This window comes from Pseudorasbora parva, chromosome 7 (assembly GCF_024679245.1).
Source record: "Pseudorasbora parva isolate DD20220531a chromosome 7, ASM2467924v1, whole genome shotgun sequence".
Classification (NCBI taxonomy): Eukaryota; Metazoa; Chordata; class Actinopteri; order Cypriniformes; family Gobionidae; genus Pseudorasbora; species Pseudorasbora parva.
The window spans coordinates 45814914-45840493 of record NC_090178.1 but is presented as its reverse complement, the minus strand read 5'-3'; the positions used below and the strand labels follow the sequence as shown (position 1 = coordinate 45840493).

The 25580-nt window shown below is 41.2% G+C and overlaps 1 pseudogene; it reads left to right on the top strand.

Moving 5' to 3' along the window:
• Positions 1–25580, top strand: part of LOC137083946 (CUB domain-containing protein 1-like) — a 54101-nt pseudogene that overhangs the window by 12343 nt on the left and 16178 nt on the right.

Here is a 25580-nt window from a genome sequence, read left to right as displayed (position 1 = left end):
TTTTTTTCTACTTAAGAAAAAGTAAAACATTTACTTGTAAAAGTTTAAAAACAGAAAAACTAGTGGATTGTGTTGATGATGTTTTATGTTCAGCTCTGGTTTTTAAGCATTACTAGCATTCATTTTTAGTAGTAATAGCCTGCTTTGCTTTTTTGTTTCGGAAATCCCTTTAATTTCATTAGCTTTTGTATGTTTAAAATATATTTTTGCACTTCTCAGATGACTCTGTATGTAGACATGTCTCAGGCAGAATTTTATTTTGTCACTCAACAGCTCCTTTCACTCTTTTTTTAAGGGTGGAGTTTGAAAACATACCATGCCTTGGGCAAAAAACAAAGTATAGGTTCCTGCACTGCTTCCACTCTTACCCCATACTCATTGATTGCCCCATGCATTCTTTTTTTCATGCCACTGATTATACCTTTCTCTTCTGTTAGGCTGACATGTTTCCCCCCCAAAAAATTGGGTGACTTTCTATTGCATGAGGCTGCCTCCTTGTTATTTCTCACTTATAACAAAAAAACGAGCAATGTCTAGAAGCTGATATGTGACAAGGTGTACAGAAAGCAAGCTTAAAAACCCAGAACCAAAAACCCAGAAGTTTTTAAGATGTTGACCCCAAAAAAATGTAATAGAGACAGAACGTGACATGTTATATTACACTGAGAACTATGCCCACTGTTGGCGAAAGTAATCAGCAACAGGATATATAATATATAAAAGTGACATTTTGATATTTGTCAAAATGTTTACTGCACACGTAGGAAAACCGAGACATACTGAGTGTCAGGATCCCAAAATATACCCATTCCTCCTGCTGAAGCTTCAAGTCTTATTGGCTGTATCTACCTTTTTTTTTTTTTTTTTTTTTTTTTTTTTTTTTGGGGGGGGGGGGGGGGGGTCAACAGCTTATAAAAACTTAGTCATGGTTTTTTTTAGCTTGTTTGCTGTACATCTCGTCACATATTAGCTTTTAGATATTGTTCTGTTTTTTGTAAAAAGCCTGAAATGACAAGGAGGCAGCCTCACACAATGCAAAATCAATGGAGAGCGTTGGATTGTCCCCCAGCCCCCCGGTGTGGGCATGGCCTAAATATGCTCTATTACAACATTTCAAGACCCCCACTATTACTTAAAGAGCACTACACCAAAAAGATTATTTGTCCCATTTTAGCTGATGCAGGTACAGAAATTGAATAAAGTAATCAAATGTAAAATAATTGCATATTTCATTGTTTAAATTAAAGATTAATCCTTATCAAACATACAAAAGCTAATTAATCAAGAGCAGTGAGTGATGTCCTTATCTTTTGTTTGACATGAAACAGACAGCAGTAAAGGCTACTGCCCCTTTAAGACCTTAATGCATGGATATGTGTCGTCTTTCTCGACCTGAATAAAGGTCAATTAAGGCATATTCAGACTATGTCTGCTCGGATACTTATCAAGATGGACATGTTGGTATACTTTTTTGGTGAGTTTGTTCGTTAAAGTGCAAGACTTGAGAGAATACTCAATATTTGCACGCTGTGAGACGAGTGTGCACTTTTAGATGAGTGCACAGAGACAAATCTTCTCAAAGCGCACGCAAGTTCTCATTCGCGTCTTCTGGCACTACACCCGGGTGCAAGACTGAGCATCCCTTGACATACCAGAAGATAACCTGGGTCATATTGGGCCACCAGCAGTGAGAGAGTTCACTGGCTGCCTGGGTGTCCAGAGCCTGGAGATGTATGTTCTGAGTCCATTAGGGACAGACGGTAGGTAAATGGTACATATAAGTCCTTTATGACCTCCCAAGGGAGCAGGTTCAAAGAGGGTTTCCTGGAGGATTTGATTGTTGAGGGACCACTGAATGGGACTAACCACCATGGCTGGAGGGAGAACAGCTTCAGGAGGATGGGAATCAGGTTAAGGATGCTACAGATGGGATAGGGCCTCTGATTTGCAGTTATTTGTACCGGGTTGGAAGGTAATGGTGAAATCAAAGACAAAGACAATCAGTCTTTGACTGTTGTAGTGGGTATATAGGGATATATCCACTTTGGTGGCTGAACAAAAATAAGCCTTGACGCTCACTTTCCAACGTGTTCAAACGAAAAAATATTTATTACAAAAAACTGCGGATATCCAAAATCAAAAAACCAAAAGATCAGAGTATCAAAAAAATAAAGGATTAACAAGATATAACTAGGATTGAAGAAGTCTGTCTGTTAGGCCATGAGGTCAAAGACTGCCACTTCCTGTTCTGGCCACGCCCTCAGAGGAAGTCCCAGGTCCTTTATTCCAAAGGCCTCAGCCTCTCCAGCTTCTACCCCTAGATGGCACCAACTCACATAACATTGAAAGTTAATTAATTAATTATTTAACACACACATTAGTTCTATTCTAGTTCTATTCTTAGTTCTATAAATTCTATTTTAGCTCCTACACCGTGCGAAGAGAGCCTAACGAGCTAATCATGGATTGAGCCTCTGGCTTCTCGGAGGTACTCCCGGTTCCAGTGACCCGTGATCACTTCAAAGTGATATTGAGCTCCCTCCAGCCACTGTCGCCATTCCTCCAAGGCAAGCTTGATGGCAAGCAAATCACGATATCCGACGTCGTAGTTCAGCTCTGCCAGGGACAGCTTCTTGGAGTAAAATGCACATGAATAGATTCGGGGAGGCTCACCCTGCCGCTGGGACAATACCGCTCCCGGTAGTGGATGCATCGACTTCGACCACGAAGGGGAGTTCAGGATTCAGATGGACCTGGATTTAGGGCTGAAACGATTCCTCGAGAAACTCGAGTTACTTGAATTCAAAAATCCTTAATATTACGTTACTTAAATTTTTAGACTCAAACTACTTTTTTTGTTCTATTTAACCCATGATTTCACCGTTGAAAATAGTTCCAAAGGAAAGCAACACTCAGGGCAGTGTTTTGTTACTGAACGATTCAGCGTTTTGAATGAATAATTTGAATGAACGCCTCAATGACTCACTCATTAAGACGATCACTTGCTGCCCCCTATTGGCAGTTTAGTTTCATGTTTAAAAGTATTATTGCATTTTTTTATTTAGAACATCAATCTTATAACATTATTTATTGCAGCTGTATTTTTTTGCAGTTTAAATTATTTTAATTTATTGGTAACAGCCCTATAGTGTCTTTACTATTATAACTGAATTTATTAATCAAATGTAAGAATTTAACATGAAATAAGATGCATACATTTAATAAGATTTTAAAAAAATGGCCTTCATAAAATTAAATAACACCCTGGGGTAAATATCACAAATATGCAGATTTAAGTAGGACTATGTAAAAGCTGATTGTACACTAATGAGAATATTAGTGATCAATCAATACATGTATACCACCAAAAAATCCCCCCCACGCATTGTACAGTACATACAATTTGCTATGTACTCTACCTGATAGGCCCGAAGTTAATCAATATCAAATCAAATTGTGAAATTTGTGAGTGCCCAGCATGCACCAAAATGTTATAATGTTATGATTGAGGCTCTAGACCAGGGGTCGCCAACTGGCGGACTCCGGTCCGGATCCGGACCGCGAGATGCATCCATCCGGACCGCGAAGCCGTTTGACACACTGAAATAACTAAATGCCAAATGCGATTTAAAATAAATAAATAAATAATCACATTTATATCAGGCAGCTCAGTAGAACCGTTTTTCCTATGTTGCCACGGTTGCGTTGACAGTTAAAGGGGTCGCACACCGGACTGAAGCTCATGGGCGCGTCTCAGGATCTCACAGCGGACGCACACATTACGCGCGAGCTCAGTTTTGAATCGACTCCTGACAGAAGAACTTCACGATGAGTGTATCTCTTGTAGCACAGGGTGAAATCAGTATGTACATGGAGGATTTGAGGGAAATATAATATAAATGTAATACATCGTGCAGCTCTTCTGTCAGAAGTCGATTCAAAACTGAGCTTGCGCGTATGTGAGCATCCAGTGTGAGATCCTGAGACGCGCCCATGAGCTTCAGTCCGGTGTGCGGCTACGTTACTATGCTCACTACATGTTTAGACGCGCAGTGAAGAGACTGAAGAAAACGGCGCGCAAAACAGAGGCTGAATCAGAAATTGGCCCCCTCATCCACTATCCCTACGTTAGTCCACTATTACAGTTCACTTGAAGGAGTGAATGAAAACGAGTGCGTGAAGTCGGACAGCTGTTGAGTGTACATCGGCTGTACACTCGTTAATGCGGTGCAACATGTGAGTACACTCAAACATGTCCACTGTGGTTTCGGACGCCACTACAAATGGCTGTCCCCTCAAATAATGCCCTATTTAGGGTATAGGGGCGATTTCTCAGCAGTCTGAGGTAAGGGCGCAGAAAATAAATGAGCCAATTTCTCACATGCACTGAAGTTCAGACAATGTAGCTATATTCACTTTTTTATTATTATTATTATTTTTTTTTTTTGGAACAAGGAATGTTTATGCTTCCATTCCATCTTTAAGTTCAACTCAGCTCAGCCTTTTGAGAGGTTATTTACGTTTTTCTGGATTTAAAGGAACAGTTGAAAAGAGATAAAATATTTTGTGGACTTTTTCATTTTTCCAACACTGGTGGCACCTTATTTTTGCCTGTTTGTGTTTCTGGATGATATTGCAAATGATTTTTTACCAGTGCAATTTGAAGCACAGAGAGAGCAGTGCTGAAGATAGTCTCTACCTAACTAAATGTAGGCTATACATGTGAATGAACATAACATTATGTTATGAGATTTCTGTTTTGTTTTTTAACCAGGAGGGTTTGTGTTCATTGATTGTTACTGTTTATCTCAGTTCAGCAGAAAAAGCACTTTAGTTGCTAGTAATGTTGAAATGAATGTATTTTCAGTGCAGATTTAGAGATGAAGGCATTTTTTCATTCATCATATTTTTGTCAGACATGGCTACTGGTTGAATTAGATATTTTGTACCAATGCAAACAGAATAACCTCAAAATTAAATACATTTTTTGAAGGATTACCTATGTTTGCTTTAAAAAAATGAAAAGACATACTTTATCTATATGAGAACATATTATATTTTGTTCAATAAAGACATTTTAATCTACACTCATTTCTTTAGTCTGGCAAAAAGACATCGATTCATGTTTTTAGGTATATAACTGTCCGGACCTCGGCCGGTGAGAAGGTTTTTTTTCTGGACCCCAAGCTATTTTAGTTGAAGACCCCTGCTCTAGACATAACGTCTCGGTTACGTATGTAACCCTCCTTCCCTGAAGGAGGGAACGAGGGTTTTATACGTAACCGAGACGTTATGTCTAGAGCCTCAATCATAAAATTATAACACCAAAATGTTATAATGTTATGATTGAGGCTCTAGACATAACGTCTCGGTTACGTATGTAACCCTCGTTCCCTGAAGGAGGGAACGGAGACGTACGTCAGAACTGAACCGACGAATTGGGATCAGACTTTAGAGACCAATCCTACTTCGAGTGTATAAAAAACGAGTGTTGACTGAGTGCTCCAAGGAGAGGCAGCGTGTGGGGGAGAAGGCCCAGGGGCGTCCTCGAGACCCACACTGCTGCCCCCTTGTGAAGGGAGGGGAGGAAAGGAGTGACAAGGCCCGTGGGTGTCACACACTGCCAACCTGACCCTCTTGGGGCCCAGAGAGAGAAGAAACTGCTCTTTTTGTGAAAATGTGGGTACCGCCGGACTCCGGAGAGCCAGCGGCAGAGATGTTATATGACCAGTGCGGACCGGGGGGTGGGGGAGGGATGCGGACATCATCTCCCTCAGAGCAGCTCCTGTTCTCCCTGTGCTGCCCGTCTCAGGACCGCTTCCCCTTGCGATTGCCGGCAGGCTTGGCTGGACCCTGGACGGGTTGGGCGGCCCCCTTGCGTCCAGCACCCTGCTTCGCAGGTGGAGGCTGCTGCTTGGGCTTAGCAGGGGCGGAGGCGGACGCCGGGGGACGCCCTCGGTGACGAGCAGACTGGGGGGCTGCCTCTGGCGGCTGGGTGGAGGCAGCAGCGGGCCCCCGGGCAGGATGTTCTTTATGGCCTCCGTCTGCTTCTTGGCCACTGAGAACTGCTGGGCAAAATTCTCGATGGCGTCGCCTGACAGGCAGGGGCATTCAAAAAGCGAACCTTGTTCGAGTCTCGCATGTCTGTCAGGTTCAGCCACAGGTGGCGTTCCTGGATCACAAGAGTGGACATCGCCCGACCCAGGAAGCATGCAGTGACTTTCGTCGCCCGTAGGGCGAGGTCCGTCGCCATACCCAGTTCCTGCATAACGCTCTGGTCAGAACTACCCTCGTGCAGTTCCATGAGTGCTTTGGCCTGGTGGACCTGCAGGAGCGCCATGGCGGGCAAAGCTAATGCGGCTTCCCCGCAGGCTGTGTAAGCCTTGCCCGTCAAGCCGGACAAGAACTTACACGTCCGGGAGTGGAGACGCAGGGCGTGCCTTCAGTCCGCAGCGGTCTTAGGACACAGGTGCATTGCAACCGACCGCTCGACTGGAGGGATCCACCCGTAGCCCTTAGCCGCACCACCATCAAGGGCAGTGAGGACGGAGGAGTCAGTCGATCGCAGGCGAGCGCTGTAGGGCGCCGCCCATGATTTCGTGAGCTCCTGATGCCCTTCCGGGAAGAATGGAACCAGGGCGGGGAGCTGAGAACTAGCACGGGCCGTCCCGAGAAACCAATCGTCCGCGACGTGGATCACTCGCTGATGCACCGTATCACCCGCACTGGCAGTTTTCTCTCACTTAGACTCATAGTCAAACACTCTTCGTAGTGTAAGCACAGCAAAACAACTGTTCGGCTCCGAAGTAGAAAGCGCTGCTCTACCATTCCACTTCCTGTTTTATACCCGCGCTGCGGGGCGGAGCGTGGAATGTGTGGATTGCATGGCAAATTTCATTGGCTCGTTTTTATACACTCGAAGTAGGATTGGTCTCTAAAGTCAGATCCCAATTCGTCGGGTCAGTTCTGACATGTGTCTAATGTGACCGACTGAAAGGGAACCTGTTTTTTTAAATACCAAACCAAACAAAACGCTAATGCCCTGGCAGTGGCAAATAGTTTTGGTTTTATATTTAATTTGATTAAATTAATGTTAAGGTTGAAATTTACAAGAAATATTGTAACAGTTACTAACTTTTAACTGCTGTAAAAAGCATCTTATTTGTTTAAAGGGGGGGTGAAACACTCAGTTTCAGTCAGTGTCATGTCAATCTTGAGTACCTATAGAGTAGCATTGCATCCTGCATATCTCCGAAAAGTTTTTATTTTTTTAATAATTATATAAGAAAGATGCGCTGTTCCGAGTCTTTCCGAAAAAAGCCGAGCGGGTGGGGGCGTATCGTGTGAGCGGAGCTAAATAATGACGTGTGCAGCAGCGCGCTGTGTGTTGAGTCGAGCGTCATCCCTAACAGCGGAAAAAAACTTTATTCAAAATAAAAATATGGCTTTTAATCAGATACAGCCATACATCTATGATCCGGAATCAGACCCAGAGGCTGCAGTTGAACAGGAGCAGCAGCAAAAACGACTAGAGCAGGACGTCTGTATGTGGTACAAGTTATACACTAACTATATAATATGCTTAGCGGCTTGTGTTATTTACATATTTATACTTGAATTATATCGTCGTATTTTTGTCTTTGAAGGTGTACATGTGGGAAGTGCAGTTGTGCACGTGTGTTTGTGTGTTTACGCGTGGTTTGTGTAGACAGTAAGCGGACTAAAAGCAGTCTCACTCACCCTTCTAACGTTGGGACTGCTCCATCCTTCAGCATTAGGCGATTGGGAAAATCCGGCGTCGAGCTGGGCCTTGTTTATGAAACAGTCGGCACCGAAATGCAGCGAACAGATATAAACATTCGCGCAACTCAGTTGCTGATCCGGAAAAGCAAATTACATCCACTGTTGCCTTAACGCGGGGTTTTTGGCGAATCTGTGCAGGACTGTCTTGGTCTGGCAACCAAAAACCCACTTTTTTGGTGACATTGTTATGTGCTATGTGTAATTGTCACCTGTCCAGCATCCTACAAGCCCCGCTTTGATGGGCGTAGGCTGTTGCTTTCGCTCTCTCCCTCGCTCTCTCTCACGCGCTTCCGGTAGAATTGTCCGTAAGGCCCATACAAGGAAATTCCGCCCCCACTAACGTCAATGGGGACGCATGATCTCAAAAAACTTGCCGAAACTTATGACTAACCGGAAGTAGTATTTTTGACAAAGAAATACTCCCATCAAACGTCCACCTTAACTTTTGAAACTTTGTCTATGTTTAGTATGGGATTCCAAGTCTTTAACAGTGTAAAAAGATCAGTATGCATGAAACAGCATTTCACCCCCCCTTTAAAGTGTTTGCAAACCATATGTTATTGCCCTTTTGCTCATAACACTTTTAAAATAAAAGTATGCAATACACTACTTTTGTATTCATTATTGAATTTTGTGCATACTGTGATTAATCGCGATTAATCACAGAAAACTCATGCGATTATTCACGATTAAACATTTTAATCAATGCCCAGCACTAGTTTATTTTAACAAAGACGAGGTACTCATTTCATGGTAAAACGCGATGAATGCGTGTCGTTCTGCGAGCCTGCAATGCGAGAGAGAGCGGCATCAGCACCGGTAATAGCTATTATTTAGTCTCGCTAAAATAACACCCTGGGGTAAATATCACAAATATGCAGATTTAAGTAGGACTATGTAAAAGCTGATAGTACACTAATGAGAATATTGCTTCAGAATCAATGCACGTATAGCACCAAAAACTCATGCGAGTTTAATCGCGTTTATTCACAGAAAACTCATGCGATTAATCGCGATTAAACATTTTAATCGATGTCCAGCACTAGTTTATTTTAACAAAGACGCGGAACTCATTTCATGGTAAAACGCGATGAATGCGTGTCGTTTTGCGAGACCGCAATGCGAGAGAGCGCCATCAGCACTGGTAATATTTAGTCTCGCTATTTTTAAATGAAGACAACTGTTTATTGAGATTTAGGATGAAATACACTGAACATTTAGGTTTCATTTGTGGCAGTTTGCACGTCAGCTGAGTAGATATGAGCAACTCAAACATGATGTAATTTAAATCTTTAATGAGACTTTATATATACTTGATAATATCTTTGAAATACACCATTAAAATGTTCTCAACATCAGGTGCAACAAACATCAGAACAAGCTGTAATGCATGCGAGATGTGTGAGATGTGCAGCACTCGTGCTTTCAGAGGTGTGTGCTTTCATTGATTTGTGTAATTTAAATCACACTTTAATCATATTTATAGCTACTGACTTAATAAAACAAGCTGTGTTACAATGATGAATATGATTAGCTCAAAATGTAGATCTGTATGTGCGATCTTTCAGTAGTCTACTTTATCTGAATTAAATACAAACTCATCTTCGCGTTTGCTCATGTTCCAGCAGTTACTCCTCTGTGTGATGTATAGGTTGTCAACCCTGGTTTAGGTTATTTAAAGGTCCCATAGCTTGACATTTTTTTAAAATGTTTTTTTTACATTAATATGAGTTGCCCTAGCCTGAAAATTGTCCCCAAGTGGCTAGAAATTTTGATCGGTCTAAACTGAGTTCTGGCTGTCTTTCTCTGCCTTTGAGAAAATTAGAGTCCAGAGCTGATCTTGAATTCTCCTGTTATGACATCATGCCAGGGAAGGTATCCTCCCCTTCCTCTGCTCTGCCCACCCACAGAATTAGTAGAGAATGGATTGAGTTTATCAGTCGCGTTGTCAGCCCAGGCTTTACTATATGGATTCGACAACACCGCCACAAACAGTGAGTAACAGTGTTCATTAATGCCTGATCTTTGATCAGTGAGTTCTGATGTGTAGCTAATCATTTAAGTTCACACAGAATTTCTTTCTAAATCGTTTAATACTGTCAGTCCTGCCGCTGGCCATCTTGATGCATCAGTGAATCAAGTGAGTGACTAAAATGATCAACTTCATGTCATTTCTGTTAGTAGCATGAAACAAATCTGTTATTTAAATGATTAAACTACGGAGAGCGATCAAAGAACACTTATAATGTTCGGATCGGTCAATCACGCGTAAATCTGCAGTGCACACTTGCCCAAACTGCTATTTGAATGATGCTGCTCTAGTAATTATGTTCAACAGAAGCTCTTACTGTATTCATGTCGTGTTTTCTGTTAGCTTTGGTGAAAGCATTTTGTGAGAGAAATATCCTTGCAAAGTTCACTTGTGTTCATTCAGAGCTCTCAGATACAAACAAAATAAACTTGCACTCTCAACAACTCGGTACAATAACACTTCCTCAGCAATCTAGCAAACTAACAAACTGCTGTAACAAAATCACGTGAAAATGGCGATCCGAATCATGAATCAATACGATGACTCATAACCATTCAAATCTTTATTTGAGGATTAAAAAACAAACCTGGAACAGAAAACAATGCTGAGTAAAGTCGTAGTTTTTGTTATTTTTGGACCAAAATACATTTTCTGTTTCAAGAGATTCTAATTAACCAACTTTGATTACATTGATACTCGACAAGACAGGCATTTTTGTGTGAATAATTGTGGGGTTTGAGATGCTTGGGTATGCTTTTATATCGATGGAATATCTGGAATTTCATATGGGCCGATAAAATTGGCTGATCGATAAATCGTCGGGCTCTAGTAAGCACTACATCAACACTAATGTTGGATTAGAGGTGAGCGCAGCCAAAAAGCTTTGCCTTTTGTTTACATCATAGCAACAACATAAAGCTTATAATTGGAACTGTTAATAGAAAACACTATTAGAAATAAGACATTAGTTGTGTTCCATAAACAAAGAATTTTCCTGACAAAGTGGGAGCTGCTCCATTTCAGGAGAAGCTTCTGTGTGTATCCTGCATTTTGGTCCTGGAAGCTGTTCTTCATAAAATGTGCAGCATAGATACACATTGGCATTATAATGTTCAGGAGCAATGTTAAATAAATACATTTTAACCACTCTAAAGTGTGTCAGCCTAAGGAAGGTCAAACAAATAAGTTTTGGAAACAGGGTAGATAAAGTCTCTCTTTGACATTGTGACACCACTCTCTTTTGTAATGCAGCTCAACAAGGTCTTGTCCCATTTTTTGCGTATTCCTTAAAATGATATTGTGATTTCATAAGATCAGTTCAATTGCAGGTATATATGCTAAAACAGCAACACTACTGTCAGGGTTTGTTGAAGGAAAAGGAGCGAGAACTCAATTTGCTGGAGGAATGGGCTTTATTAAATAAAAATAAAACAAGATAAATAAAAACTACCCACAGGACTGCAAACACAAGGAGATTAAATAGGGAGCAAACAAATGAGGGTAACGAGGGAAGACAGTATGGGCAACTGAACCAATAATCAGGAAACAAGGTAAGCGAGGTTAGACAATCGACATGATCATATGGGACAAAGAAACACATGAACATCTGCTCACACCAAACATGACATGAACATGCAGCTAATGAAAACTCAATGCATGTTCACACAAAATATGAAAACAGGAAAGCATGCACCTAGTGAAAAACACCATCTGCATGCTACACAACAAGACAAGAGTAGAATGAATGTCCGAATCCCAACACAAAAACCAACTAGACCAACTAGAAGTGCTGGGATCCAAACACCACGCCCCACACAGAACACTCAAAAGGACAGAAGAGCATGCAGCTCGAGCATGCTCAAAGCTGCACGCTCACACAAGACAAAAAATATAGGAGTGTCAGGGCTATGTCACAAAACCAAGAGAAAGCTAGACCGAAGTGACAGAACCCTGACAATTACACAGTACACACTAAAGTTGAAAAAGAGGACAAGCATAATATTACCCTTTCATCTCTCAGCTGACTGTTCATTATGCCTTATTTTATATGTATATTATATGTATATGTTTATTTGCCATCTTTTTTTCTTATTCTTGTCACTGTTGTAGGGCAGTGCACAGGGACTCTGCCTGAGAATCAAATGCTACAAATCCTAGTGAAGAAAAAAAGAAATAACTCCGCCTGTTCGTTGAGATTGGATTCAGCCCCAATGTACAAGGTCACCATAGCTTCAGGGGAGCGTTATCTCCTTGAGCACTTCGACTGTGATGATGATGAACTACAGTGGACTGTCACTCACATCATAGACCCAGGTGAAAAGGAAATTTATTTAAATTGTGCTTTTTTTGGACATGCTAAATATATTTAAATTATACTATACTAAATGCATATTAAATGTATTATTTTGAAACAACTTTAAGTATATTAAGATTTTTGCATTTTAATTTGCATTTTAAGATAAGCTTAAGGTCAATTTTAAGATATTTGCAATGTATTTTAATATATTAAATAGTGCTGAAATGGAAGTGCATTTAGTGCAATTTATAGACTAAAATATATTTTTAGTTATTGATTTATATGTGCTTCAAGAACATTTCAATAGTATTTTTGTTAATTAGAAATAGATTAGTACTACTACTATAGTATAAAGCTGTATCTATACACTAGTATATCATTAAATATAAATGTTAAGACATACACACTTTGAAATATAGAAAACTTAAATGTTTAATGTACTATATCATTAAAGTATATACATTTCAAAATAAATTCTTTGAGTACATTAAAAAGTACAGCAGCATACGAAATCTCTTGAAAAATGCATTATAACAAATTAAAGATCAGTTAACTGCTATGGCAGAGCTATTTTCATCAACTTGTAGAACATTTCAGTCATACCTATATTACTGAAAAACACTATGAATGACATCACTAAATAAAAGTTACTGGAAAACAAAGCCCAGGTGAAAATGAAGTACTAAAGGATGTGCTAACCAGGGCTGGACTGGGGCTAAAATTCGGCTCTGGCATACCCAGCACATCCGGCCCATGTGTTCCCCGTGAAAGTTTTTGCTGGGGTTGGGGCCTTAAATTGGAGTATATCAATAAAACTAGGACAAGGACAAATAATGATAGATATTATCGAATTTGCTACAAATGCAGATAAACTTAATCTTGCTTTTTTTTGTCACACAGAAATGCCCTTGGCAGTAAAGCACTGATGATTTTGAGCTAGGATAGAGTAAAGTAAATTTACTGCTTTTAAATGCTGTCATCATGTACCCACTCTCGTGCCCTTCCAAACCTGTATGACTTCTGTGAAACACAAAATAAGATGTTTTGAAGAATGTTGGCAACCAAACCATTTTGGTTAGGCTACCATTTGAATACTGTATGAACAAAAAAATGTATTTCTCAATTTATTTTATTTTATGCTACACAGAAATAAATTCATTTAGGTTTGGAATGACATTAGGGTGAGTAAATGATCACATTTTTGGGTTGAACAATCAAGAGTTAACACATCATTTAAGTAAGACACTGATGTCTATCTTTCATGAGGCTATAAAATGTAATTAAATCAATAAAAAAAGTTAATAAAACTTTTAAAGAGAAAAAAAAAACCTTTGTCCTTAATGCATGTGATCCAGACTTTAAAACTGTTTTATAGACTGTAGTTTAACTGTAGGCCAGTTTCATTTAAATGTAAGATCATGGTAGTCACAGGGTAAAAAACAGTCTGTAAAAACCTTGCTCCTCATTATATGGCTATATGGTTTCTAAAGTGAAGTTTTATTAACTAATTTCAGGAGGAGCACTTTCAGATAATTAAACAAAGGAGCATGTCTGATAACGTAACCTAATCAAGCCAGGTGGAGCATGTCCAGACAATTAAACCTAATCAAACATGAGTGGAGCATACTTAACTAATCAATCATCATTATCAGGTGGAGCGCATATATACAGCTGCCTTACCTTTCTTCAGTTGACAGTTTCTTAGCATTTCTGGTCTGACCATCTGCTACCATGTCGCAACACCAGTCTTCTTCCGACGACGAAACCAACTCCCCTTGGGACCCTCCGGCTCAATCCGCCGGCCCCCGGACCACTCCTCCACCGCAGGACCTCGTACTAGAGCCCCAGGCTCTTCAGCGCGGCCGCCGGCCCATTTGACTAGCCTCGCTCACACCAAGATGCAGAGGCCAACACTCGCCTCCACCAGCAAGATGGCCAACTACTTCCCCAGCTTCCTCTTACAGCTCGGCCGTCCCGACGATTCCAGCTATCGGGAAATGGACAGTAGTAGGATTGAGGCAAGCGCTGGTTAATTCCGACGTACAGTTCTCGAGGAAGATGAATAAAGAGGAACTGTACAGCCTCTACGTCAGCCTGCAGCCAGCCCACCACTCTCCCAAGTCCACTTCAGCTCCCAGATCAGCCAACAGCAGGCAGAATAGAGCACGCAGAGCTCAGGATTTGCCCCGCTCGACACCTTCTCCTCTCCGTACAAGGTCTGGCTCGATTCAAGCGATGAGCCGCAACAGGCCTTCTGCGAGCCTGGGACACGCCCCTGATTCTACCGCATCCAGGCCTCACCGGATTCCAACTGAGAGCCGACTTCGCACCGCGGCTCCTCCCGATGTAGCGACGCTCGTGGCCGGGCCTAGCGGCCTGCCCTCAGGCTCTCAGCTTGTTCCACCCGCTGTTCCTAACTCTTTACATTTCCAGTGTCCTTCTGCTCCCATCGCTGATGCTAGCGCAAGCTTGCTAGCAGTGCAAGCACAAAATAACCAACAGTCCCTTCCAAAACGCAAACACAAACGCAAGGCCGCTTCCACCTACAGCACAAGGATATTTGTCTCAAACGTATCTCCCTTTTTCTCAGGCTCCCAACAACTTTTCCATCCAAGCTCCGGAAGCAGCCCCGGCTCCCCTCTCTTCCAACCCCCTTCTGCAAACGAAATCTGCTTTTTCTCTCCTCACAGCAACACTGATGCCCGTTCCAGCTAACGCTGTTTCCTCGGAACCGCCCCCAGTGGTCCAAAACATCCGGGCACAAATCCTGGCAGGTGTGGACATTGACATGTCATCTCTCCTCTCTATGTTTCCCGTGTCAGACACAAACCGCCAAATAGACTGCGGGGATTTTTCTGTCACTTTAAAAAAAAACAACCCACATCCCCCTTCCTTTCTTTTCCCGAATTTTCTATTGCTTTTTCCCGTTTCATGGAAATAATTTGTTCAGTTTTCCCCCACAGGCGCCGCGAGCTAACCGATTATCTGGCGATCATAGCCGAGCTCGCGCTGTCCTACGGGGGAGGACACTTTTACACGTATCACAAACTCTTCGCCGCAAAATGTGCCGTGTGGCTTGCTCAGTGGAATCAGTGTGCCTACTGGGGCGCTCTCGATACAGATCTCCACAGAAGAGTGTTTCTGGGCTGCAGGAACATCTCGTGCGCAGTTTGCAGGTCAGTGGCACATTCTATGATGTCATGCCCTCAGATTAATCCCCGCCCGGAGACTACCCATGCAAAATCAACAAGTTATGTGCCACGACCTGCAACCAACCCCGCAAACTACGATTACAGAAGAGATCCCTCACGCTTCACAGACAGGCAGCCCTGCTTTAATTTTAATACAGAGAACTGCACCAGACAGCGATGTAAATACCTGCACATCTGCAACTTCTGTGGCGGTGCTCATGCAAAATTTGTATGCCCTTTATCTAAATCACTAAATAAAAACCCAAAAAATTACTTATCGACTCCTGTAAACATTTCTCATCTTTCCGTCGAATTAGCGCACCAACCGGACACCGATTTTACAGATTATTTGCTGTCCGGGCTTGAACACGGCTTCAAGCCCGGTGTCGAATGTCCGCTCTCCCAAAACACCATCTGCAATAATCTACAATCAGCTCTCGCCGAACCCGAAGTCGTAGACCACCTGATTAAAAAAGAAGTCGAATCGGGTTTCATGATAGGCCCTTTTGACAATTCGCCTTTTAACACTTTTCGTATTAGCCCCATTGGAGTGGCCACAAGAAAATTTTCGGGTAAAAAACGTCTCATAATCGATCTCTCAGCTCTGCACCATTCCCAGTTTCCCAGTATAAACAGCTTGATCCCCCTCGCCAAATTCTCTCTCAAATACCACGACATAGATCAGGCCATCGATATGATTAAAATCGCAGGTCAAGGCGCCTGGCTGGCAAAACTTGACATCACTTCAGCTTTCAAAGTGATGCTCATCCATCCAGATTCATGGCACATTTTTGGAGTTCGCTGGCACGTGCAATTCTATTTCGTTGTACGCCTCACGTTCGGTTGTAAAAGCAGCCCCAAGATTTTTGACATTCTATCAGAAGCTGTTTGTTGGATTTTGTCAAACAATTATGCCATGCCTCACCTCATTCATCTTCTAGACGATTTTCTAATTATCTCGCCTCCCGACGCCATCCCAGCAGCACATTTCCTCACCGCTCAAAAAGTGTTTTCCGAGCTCGGAATCCCCATCGCCTAGGAGAAAACCATGGGTCCCGCCACATCCATGGAATTTCTCGGAATCAACTTGGATTCAGTACATTTCCAAGCTTCATTGGCAAAAGAGAAAATTGATAGGATAATTCTAGTCTCCTCTACTTTTCTAGACCATTCCCACCGTTCCAAACGCGAACTGCTGTCAATGCTAGGACACCTAAACTTCGCAATGCGCATTATTCCGCAAGGACACCCTTTCATCTCGCATCTCCTCTCACTCGCATCGTCGGTTCACGCGCTAGAGGACCTAATTTTGATAACCAAGTCGAGCCGCGACGAAATTAGGTTATGGATAATCTTCCTAAAACAGTGGAACGGATTGTCTTTTTTCTATAACAATCTCGTTTCTTCCCCAGTCGACATTCAGCTTTTTACAGATGCAGCCCCTTCAATCGGCTTTGGGGGATATTACCAAGGACACGGGTTTGCATCTCCTTGGCCTCCACAGCTTCAGGACATGTCTCAGTCCTCAGCGCTATTCGAGCTTTTTTTGAGGTGGGGGGCTCAAAAATCAGAGCCCGGAGCCCTCCCCTGGACAGCACGCCAAATACGCATAAAGTTACTCTATTTAATTTGATGTAAGTGTGAACTCGTGAAACTATATAAAACATATATAATAAACTATTATATTTGTAAGTAAAAAAAAATTAAACACCTGTAGAAAATATGACAACAGCCTCTATAAAAGTGATTTATATTCTGCAATATTAATTTAAGTAATATAGCAACATTTTTAATAAATGTTTCTTCCAAAACACCATATTTCTTCGCTATTAGCTGCAATGTAAATTGTGGTTCTGCTAAAGTGAAACGTTTGTGTGTATTGCCGTTTTCCACTTTATCTCGTCATGAATACATGCTCGCGGCTGTTTTCAGCTGATTCAACACAACCTGTTATGTTTCCATATCATACAATTGTATAAAACAAAATTCGGAGTCAAAGTGCCGTATAGAGCAGCATTTAAACGCAGCGTACGTTTGTATTTATTTTTTTGCGATAATCCAAAAGCCTATGGGAAAATCCTATTGTTTGTTTTGTTTTTTCGAGGGAACCATTGCGATGCTAATTGCCGGTTGACCTACAAAGTGACATCATACCTGTACTACTTTTATGGTGTTTATTTTAACCTGTATTTCTGTTGTGATCTCTTCACCTCTGTTGTAAATATTTAAGGAAATTAGAAGTTGTGTAAAATGGCACAAGCCATGACAACTGGCGATAACGAAAGTCCAAATCAGAGTTCAAACACAGGCAAGGTAATCACAGGGGTAAACAACACTCAGAAATGCAGCTGGGGCAAACAAGACTTCACAATGAGGGACTGAGCAACCAGGGTTAAAAGGGGTGATGAATTGAGAAATCAACTTGAGCCTTTGATATATAAAAGGTCATGGTAAAACAAGAATATCCTGTAAATTTCAGAGCTGAAAACGTCCTTGTTAGTCAAAGAAAAGCTTTTTTAGACACCAGGCCCAGAAAACGAGAGCTCTCAAATATATATTGATCAATGACGTAGTAGAAGGTGGGAAACGCCGCCTCTACAGATAAATGTGTATGCCTGCTCCTGTAGCCCCGGCCTCCGACTTGTGGAGCTAAACGACCAATAAACATGCCGAAGATAGCAAGATAATCGTTTGTAAACAAGACACAGGTGGACATTGGATTTGCATACATTAAAAGATAGATTAAAACACAATGCTGTGCCTTCTATATTGGATCCGACAGGAATGGTGCAACACACTTTATATGTGATAGTATTGCATTGTTACAGATCGTTTTGATGATGTGTACATGTCTATAACCTTAGCACGCTGTCATAGGCTAAAGAATATTTTATTTGTTGGTTTATTGCTAATTTGGGATCAGACTCGGACATATAATGTTATGGGCCAGGGTTCACAAAGTCCAATTTCCTGGGGCTGTGTGTTTGTTTTCCAGACATGCTACCAAAACGTAAGCATGTCAGGAGGCTGGTGAATTTTTAACAGTGAAATAACATAAATTTCTTGATCTGCGTTGTTCACTCTCTTGACTTGATAATTGAAGAGTGCGCGCCCATGCACGTGTGTGTGCGTTTTGCGCTTATATCCATCGATCAGGCAGGCCACATAATAAAAAAAGAAGTTTTGCAAGCCCTGTCAGAGAATCATTCCGGTTGCCGCTTTCAAAACAATCAGACATGAACTGACATGTCATGATCCTGGCTCCATCCTTCTCCTTTTCCTCCCCAGCTGGTCAGTCTCTTACTCGCACTCTAGCCACCTCCAGTCAGTGGAATGAACCAGCCCTGGTCGCCCGGTTCTTGGATGGTTTGAACACAGACATCAAGGACGAGATTCTCGCCCGGGAGATTCCGAATCGTCTGGGTCCTTTGATTTACCTGGCAATCTGCTAGGATAATATTTTTGACGTGCGTTGTTGGGCGCGCAGCTTAGAGAAGGCACTTTTCTCCACCTCTGGTCCGGCCGCTGCACCGACTCCCCTCCAGGACAATTTTCCTCTCCAGAAGTCGTACCTATCCAGGAGGAGGTCCTGCCTCGGGTTTGAGTGGTTGGTGAGGCGGTTTGAGGTGTTGAACGCCTTGTCAAACGCCCTCTCTCATTGCGTTATGCCTCGTGATTGTCCTGAGGGACTTTTGTTTGTTCCGCCTTACACTCTGTCTGCTATTCTTCAGTGGGGGCATTCGTCTAAACTATTCACTCATCTCGGTGTGAGAGGCACCTTGGCTTCTGTCCGACAGAAGTTCTAGTTCGCCTCTTTGTTGCGTTGTATACTGTCTGCGCCCAGACTAAGCCGGTTAATGTGGGTCTTCTCAGACCACTGTCTGTTCCCTCTCGACCGTGGTCCCACATTGCCCTTGATTTTACAACTGGACTTCCTTCTTCCGGAGGATATATGGTTATACTCACTGTCGTTGACAAGTTGTCTATGTCAGCCCATTTTATCCCTTTACCAAAACTCCCGTCCACCAAGGAGACATGGTTGAGCATGTTTTTCGCTTACATGCTCTCCCCACCGACACGGTCTCGGACCATGGTCCTCAATTCGCGTCACAATTTTGGAAGGAGTTCTGTCGCCTCATTGGTGCATCGGCTAGCCTTTCATCTGGTTTCCACCCACAGACCAATGGTCAGGCTGAGCAAGCTAATCAGATTATTGGTCGTATCTTCCATAGTTTAGCGTTCAGCAACCCCGGGTCCTGGTCCAAACAGCTCCCCTGGGCAGGGTATGCACACAATTCTGCTCCTTCGTCCGCCACCGGCCTGTCACCTTTTCAGTGCTGTTTAGTTTACCAACCTCCATTGGTTCCTGTCAGGACCCAGAGTCTAATGTCCTGTCCGTAAAATCCTATATCCAACGCTGTAAACGCACTTGGAGAAGGTTGAGAGCAGCTCTTCTCAAGTCCCGTTCTTGCTATGTCTGTGGCCAAAGAGTGTGGCTTTCTACCCTTAACCCCCCTCTCCAAACTGTGTCTTGTAAATTAGCCCCTAAATACATTGGGCCAATCCACATCATTAAGGTTCTTAGCCCTGTAACCGTCAAACTTAAACTACCCGCTAATTTAAGAAGTGTTCATCCTGTCTTCCACGTCTCTTGTATTAAGCCGGTAGTTCACGCCCCCTTTTGCCCCGACTCCCCTCCTATCCGTGTCCAGGGCTCTCCGGTATATACTGTATCTGTAGATTCTGGTCGATTGGGAGGGATACGGCCCCGAGGAGTGAAGTTGGATCCCGGCCCGGGACATCCTGGACCGCTCGCATGATTTCCTCCAAGTCCTCTGAAGAGACACGATCGCTCTATATGATTTACAGTTTAAATTTAGATTTATAATCGCATTCAAGCAACATATACACGCAAGGTTTATCTGATAAATGGGATCTCTGAGGTACGATCTCATTAGCATGAGAACCAATCAGAGCCATTCAATGGCTTTGGAACGAATCAGGTTTAATTATGTGTCATGTGTTGTTTAAACTTGAACAGTAACATAAAAACAGTTATTTTTAAAGCATCTTTTGAAAAATTATAAATGATCACGTGGCTCTTATGACGCACAAAATTCAGATGGAGGGCAGGAAGTGAAAAAATAGAATGGACGAGATGGAGGAAAGTACGTAATGTATGGAACCCGGTTTCCGCCACTAAATAAACAAGTTAAAAGAGTAATTGTGACCTTTTATCTCAAAATTTTGACTTTTTTCTCACAATTGCATGATATAAAGTATCAATTCTGAGATATAAACTTGCAATTGCATGATATAAAGTCTGAATTTTAAAATATAAACTCTGTATATTTTATTGTGAGAAAAAAGTTGCAATTACTCTTTTTATTTAGTGGCGGAACCAGGCTTCCAAAGTAATGTGCTGGTTTAGAAAGCTATAAACAGAAAATCACAACATGCTGGACATTAAAGGGTTACTTCAGCGATTAGCATATGGCCTTGTATCAGTAGAAACCCTAGAGTATATTCAAATGTTTGTGCTTTCCCCCCTCATATCCCCCTGAGACAAGAGATTTATGCATTTTATTTCTGGAAAAATTCCTCCTATGAAGGAAATTGACGATATTTGCATCATAGGAGGAATGTTTGGAATAAGGTTAAAGACTACAGCCAGCAGAGGGAGCCATTTCCGCAAGTTTTGAACTCACGCATGGGGGATGGGAGATTACACTCAGCTGGCAGGGAGAGCTCAAGTCGCAGCTACAGGCACTCATTTAAACGGAGGTATGGAGAGCAATATAAGTGTTTTAACTTCTCAAATTAATTTCTATGAAAGTTAAGCTTGCAAAGGCATGAACTGAAATGCGCCAGACTGAACTCGCGTTGTGAATGTATGCCGCGAGTGTAGTCGCGATTACCTCAGCTCTCATCACGAGCTCATCAGCTCATGATGTTAAATGTAATATCACTCCTGCAGTTAGTGCTCAGTGCTGTGACACTTGCGCGGTGACTCACTCATTATATTTAACAGACACGTTCAGTTTTTAATTGTAGTGTCTTCAACTCAGTCACAGTAATCAAGTTGGTAGCAGCGAAGCATTCTGGGCATTGTAGTCTTTCATCCCCATCAGACAAAAATAGATTTTCTGTCTTTTCTCAGTCTAGAAGGCACCAAATTCAAAAATAATTTCACATTTCTACTGCATTGATGACCCAGTTTAAATACAGATTTATCTTCCCAGCGCTGAAGTACCCCTTTAACCTTATGTTATAAAGAGGACCAATTTTTCTACTGAATTGGAAGACTTTCCTGCCATCTAGACGGTTAATAAAGAGAATGTGAAGCTGCCATTATGTCGTGTTGGGTCTGGTTTGTTTATATAACGCACTGCATTTCTGCTAGTGAGTTTAGGTTGTTTTGATTTTCTGTTGACTCGTAATTGTGAAAAATGTCTCCATTGTAGGTCATTTATGCTGCATCGAGAATTGCATATGAAATCACACTGTAAAATAATCCAATTTCTTCCAAAAGTTCAGTCTTTTGTTTGGTTTTATTAACATTACATTTGCGAGTATGATTCTCACTCGGCTTGTTAATTAACAAAATTTCTCTGCAGCCACTTCAAAACTATTCACAAGCTTCCATGATTTTGGTTGTAATTTGTTGAAATAAATATTTAAAAAAGAATAGAGTATCGGTGCCTGTCCACTGAATGTGACCATCTCCAATTCTCCTGTGTGGCCACATGGGAAAGTCGATATTTACAATGATAACAATAAGCTTCAGTTACATTTACACATTTCCAACAAATAGATCGACTTCCGTCAGCTTGTTAAAGGCATTTTATTTCTAACATTGTATAATGATGGCTGAAGAAGCAGCAAGTGCCCAGTGTGTGACACTGTTTTCACTGTAACCAGATCAACGTTGTGAACCGAATTCTTCAAAACTTATGTGAAAACGTCAAATGAACATGCAATGCAATATTTGCATGAACATGCATGCAATTAGGGCTGGGCGATAAAACGATAACGATAATTATCACAATATAATTTTCCTCGATAAAACGATAACAACAGGTCGATAAATTCTCGATATAATGCTTACGCGCTATGCGTAATGCTGCGCATGCGTATTGCAGACCGGGCTTCTGGGTGCTGCACGCGGTAATGTTTACAGTCTGTGGCTGACAGGCTTGGAGGATCGGAGTGAAGTGGAGCGGTAAAAATGAGCAATAGTAAGGAAAATGCAGCGCACACGACCAGCTCGGAGGAGACAGATAACGATGACAAGTTACTTCGCTCAACTTTAGTGGTTTGGAGATATTTTAGCGATCCCATCCGACATAAAACAGAGCGACGTGCGTGGACTGCTTATCATAGGTTCACGTTCACCACACAGAATTTAGTTATTAAATTATCGTGTTTCTTTAAAGTTCTTCCATATAACATTGAGCCCAACACAGCGGTAAATATACATTAACTACATTCACACACAGGCTTATTACCTTTTTAGCTGTAGTGGGTGACTAACAACAAGCTAACGTTACCAAACTATAATCACTAAAACATCGGACTTGTACATCGCTATCATAATTGTTAGTCTTTGGTAATGTATTAATGACTCCGCATCGCCTGTATCAAAGAAGAAATAATTTCATCTGGTGTTTAAAATTAATAAAATAGACTAGACAGCCCTTACTGGAGATCCACAAATACTGAACTTTTCTCTCTCCCGACCAGCCCACTGTCGGTGAGGTGTGTTTGTGTGTGTGTGTCGGTGAGATGCACGGTGGACCAATCCACTGTGAGGCAAGAGAAGGGGCCTCAAAATGTTTCTTAAAACGCTTTTTTTGCCCGTTTGCGTTTTTAGTGTTTTACTTACACAATTAATTATATATAATGCAATATTGAGCGTTTTTGTTCTATTTCAGCTGCGAAAATCGTTCACAGCAGAACCGCAACGCGTCTCACAGCAACATGTGTAAATAAACGATTCAGTGTTTGAATGAATCGTTTGAATGAACGATTCAATGACTCGCTCATTAAGACGGCCACCTGCTGCCACCTACTGGTGGTTTAATTTGATCTGTAAACATACTTTCCAACATGTCTTATTTGTCTATTCAAAACTACAAATCTCAAAACATTATTTAATGCTGTTGTAATTTTTTCAAAGGTGTAAATTATTTAATTTGATTGGTAACAGCCCTTATAGTGTTTCATTTTAATTTAATGTATTGATCAAAATTACAAATATAAAATGAAACCTGAAGCATAGCCTATATTTAATAAGATTAAGGGAAAATGCCCTTTATAAAAGGTGAAAATATCACAAATTTCAAATGATTCAATAAAAATATAAACCACAAATATGCAGATTTAAATATATCAAAGCTGATTGAACACTGGTGAGAATATTGCTTCAGAATTAATTATATTTACAACACACACACACTTTTCCGGACAAGCTAATTTTTTACTTGGACAAGCTTGAACGATTTACTTGTTCGAAAAACAAGCACATGAACATACTTAATGTCAAGCCCTGTATAATGATATTATTGATATATAGTGTTGATAAAAAAAATGCAGACCACAGTTAAGATTTTAATAAATAAATCTATTTCAGTTTAAATAAATTGTTCACCTGTTTGGGAAGTGTTTGTCATGTTTTGACAATAAAGGATAGTTTAAAACCACAGCTAACTGTTTGTTTTCTACATATTTCACTCAAGAGCAAAAATATGCCTTTAAACTTTAAAGAAATAAAGATTTTACATTTATCGTGATATGTATCGATATCGACTGATATGGTAAATTATATCGTGATAATTTTTTTGGGCCATATCGCCCAGCCCTACATGCAATGCCATCTATTTTCTTCCCAACAAACGAGGAAAAATGTGAATATTTGACCAAGTCAAAAACAAATGTAAGCCAGTATCAGTATTGATTATCAGCAGACACAAAACGCCATTAAAAGCAACAAATTTTAAAGTAAAAAAGTGATAAAGGTGATGTAAACCAGAGCCGATCCTGACCTCCCTGGGGCCCTAGGCAAAATTCTGCTAAGGGGCCCTCCTACCTGACCCATGAGCTATGTAAACCATTTGCCATTGCCATGCAGTTACACCTGACACCTCAGTGCTCCCTCCTTTGAACAAAACAGTCAAAGAATGAGGTTCAAACAAACATTATTTATTGAACAGTATTTTCTATAGAATCTTAAGATAGTACTTGCTGAAGACAGCTTTGCTGTTGGTGAATCTGGCTGTACTGGGTCTGTGCTTGTACTGGCTGAGGCTGGATGTGGATCATCTGGGTCTGTGCTTGTACTGGCAGATGATCCAGCATCTCCTCTGCTTACAAACTTAAGCATAGCACCTGCAAATTATAGATAACAAATTGTATAAGCTGCATCAGACCCATTCAAACTGGCTCCCTCAGATTTCCTTTTATACGTTTTCAAATATAAAATACTATTTATAGTATGGCTTGGCTCTTGTAATGTTTAACTAGTGAACTAGTGATTCAGATATTAATAATCTCTGTGAGATATGACATCATTGTTGATATCAAGAATCTCTGAGAGTGATGACATTGTTGATATCAAGAATTCACTTTTGTACAAAAGAACGTGTAATCCCTGATATCATTAAAATCGTGTTATTAGTAAAAATTCCACACCTAATATCAATAATTCAAATTGTAAATAGTGAACATTTAATCATTGATATTAAAATGTATAAATTGTGAATGAATAAAAGCTTAAATGGCTTGCCATAGCATGCTACTGTGTTTTATATTATGCATGTTAAAGCAATATTTGATTTATGGTTATGATTTACTGAGGGATGTGCATCCATATTGACCCGTATGTCCAGCTAATTAATATCAACATTTTTAAATCAATATAGCCTATAAATCAATAGTCAATCAATGTCAAATTGTCAATACATTGCTTTCCATCTTGCATAATTTGTGCAGTAGTTTAGAGTTGTAACTAAACAATGACTAAGACTAGATATGTTTTCACTGCCTGTGTGCACTTATGATGAGGAGGAGGACCATCACGCCCATATATTGTTCTGTCGGTCTGGTATCCACACAGATATTTCTGCTGGAAAATGCACGTTCAATTTCGTGCACGCGCATATGAACGCATGTTCAAATCCGCGACGCGGATCTTTTCCGAGCAGCAGTAAACAAACACCGCTGCCCTTTGTTGTTTATCAAAAAAAAAAAAAACACTCCG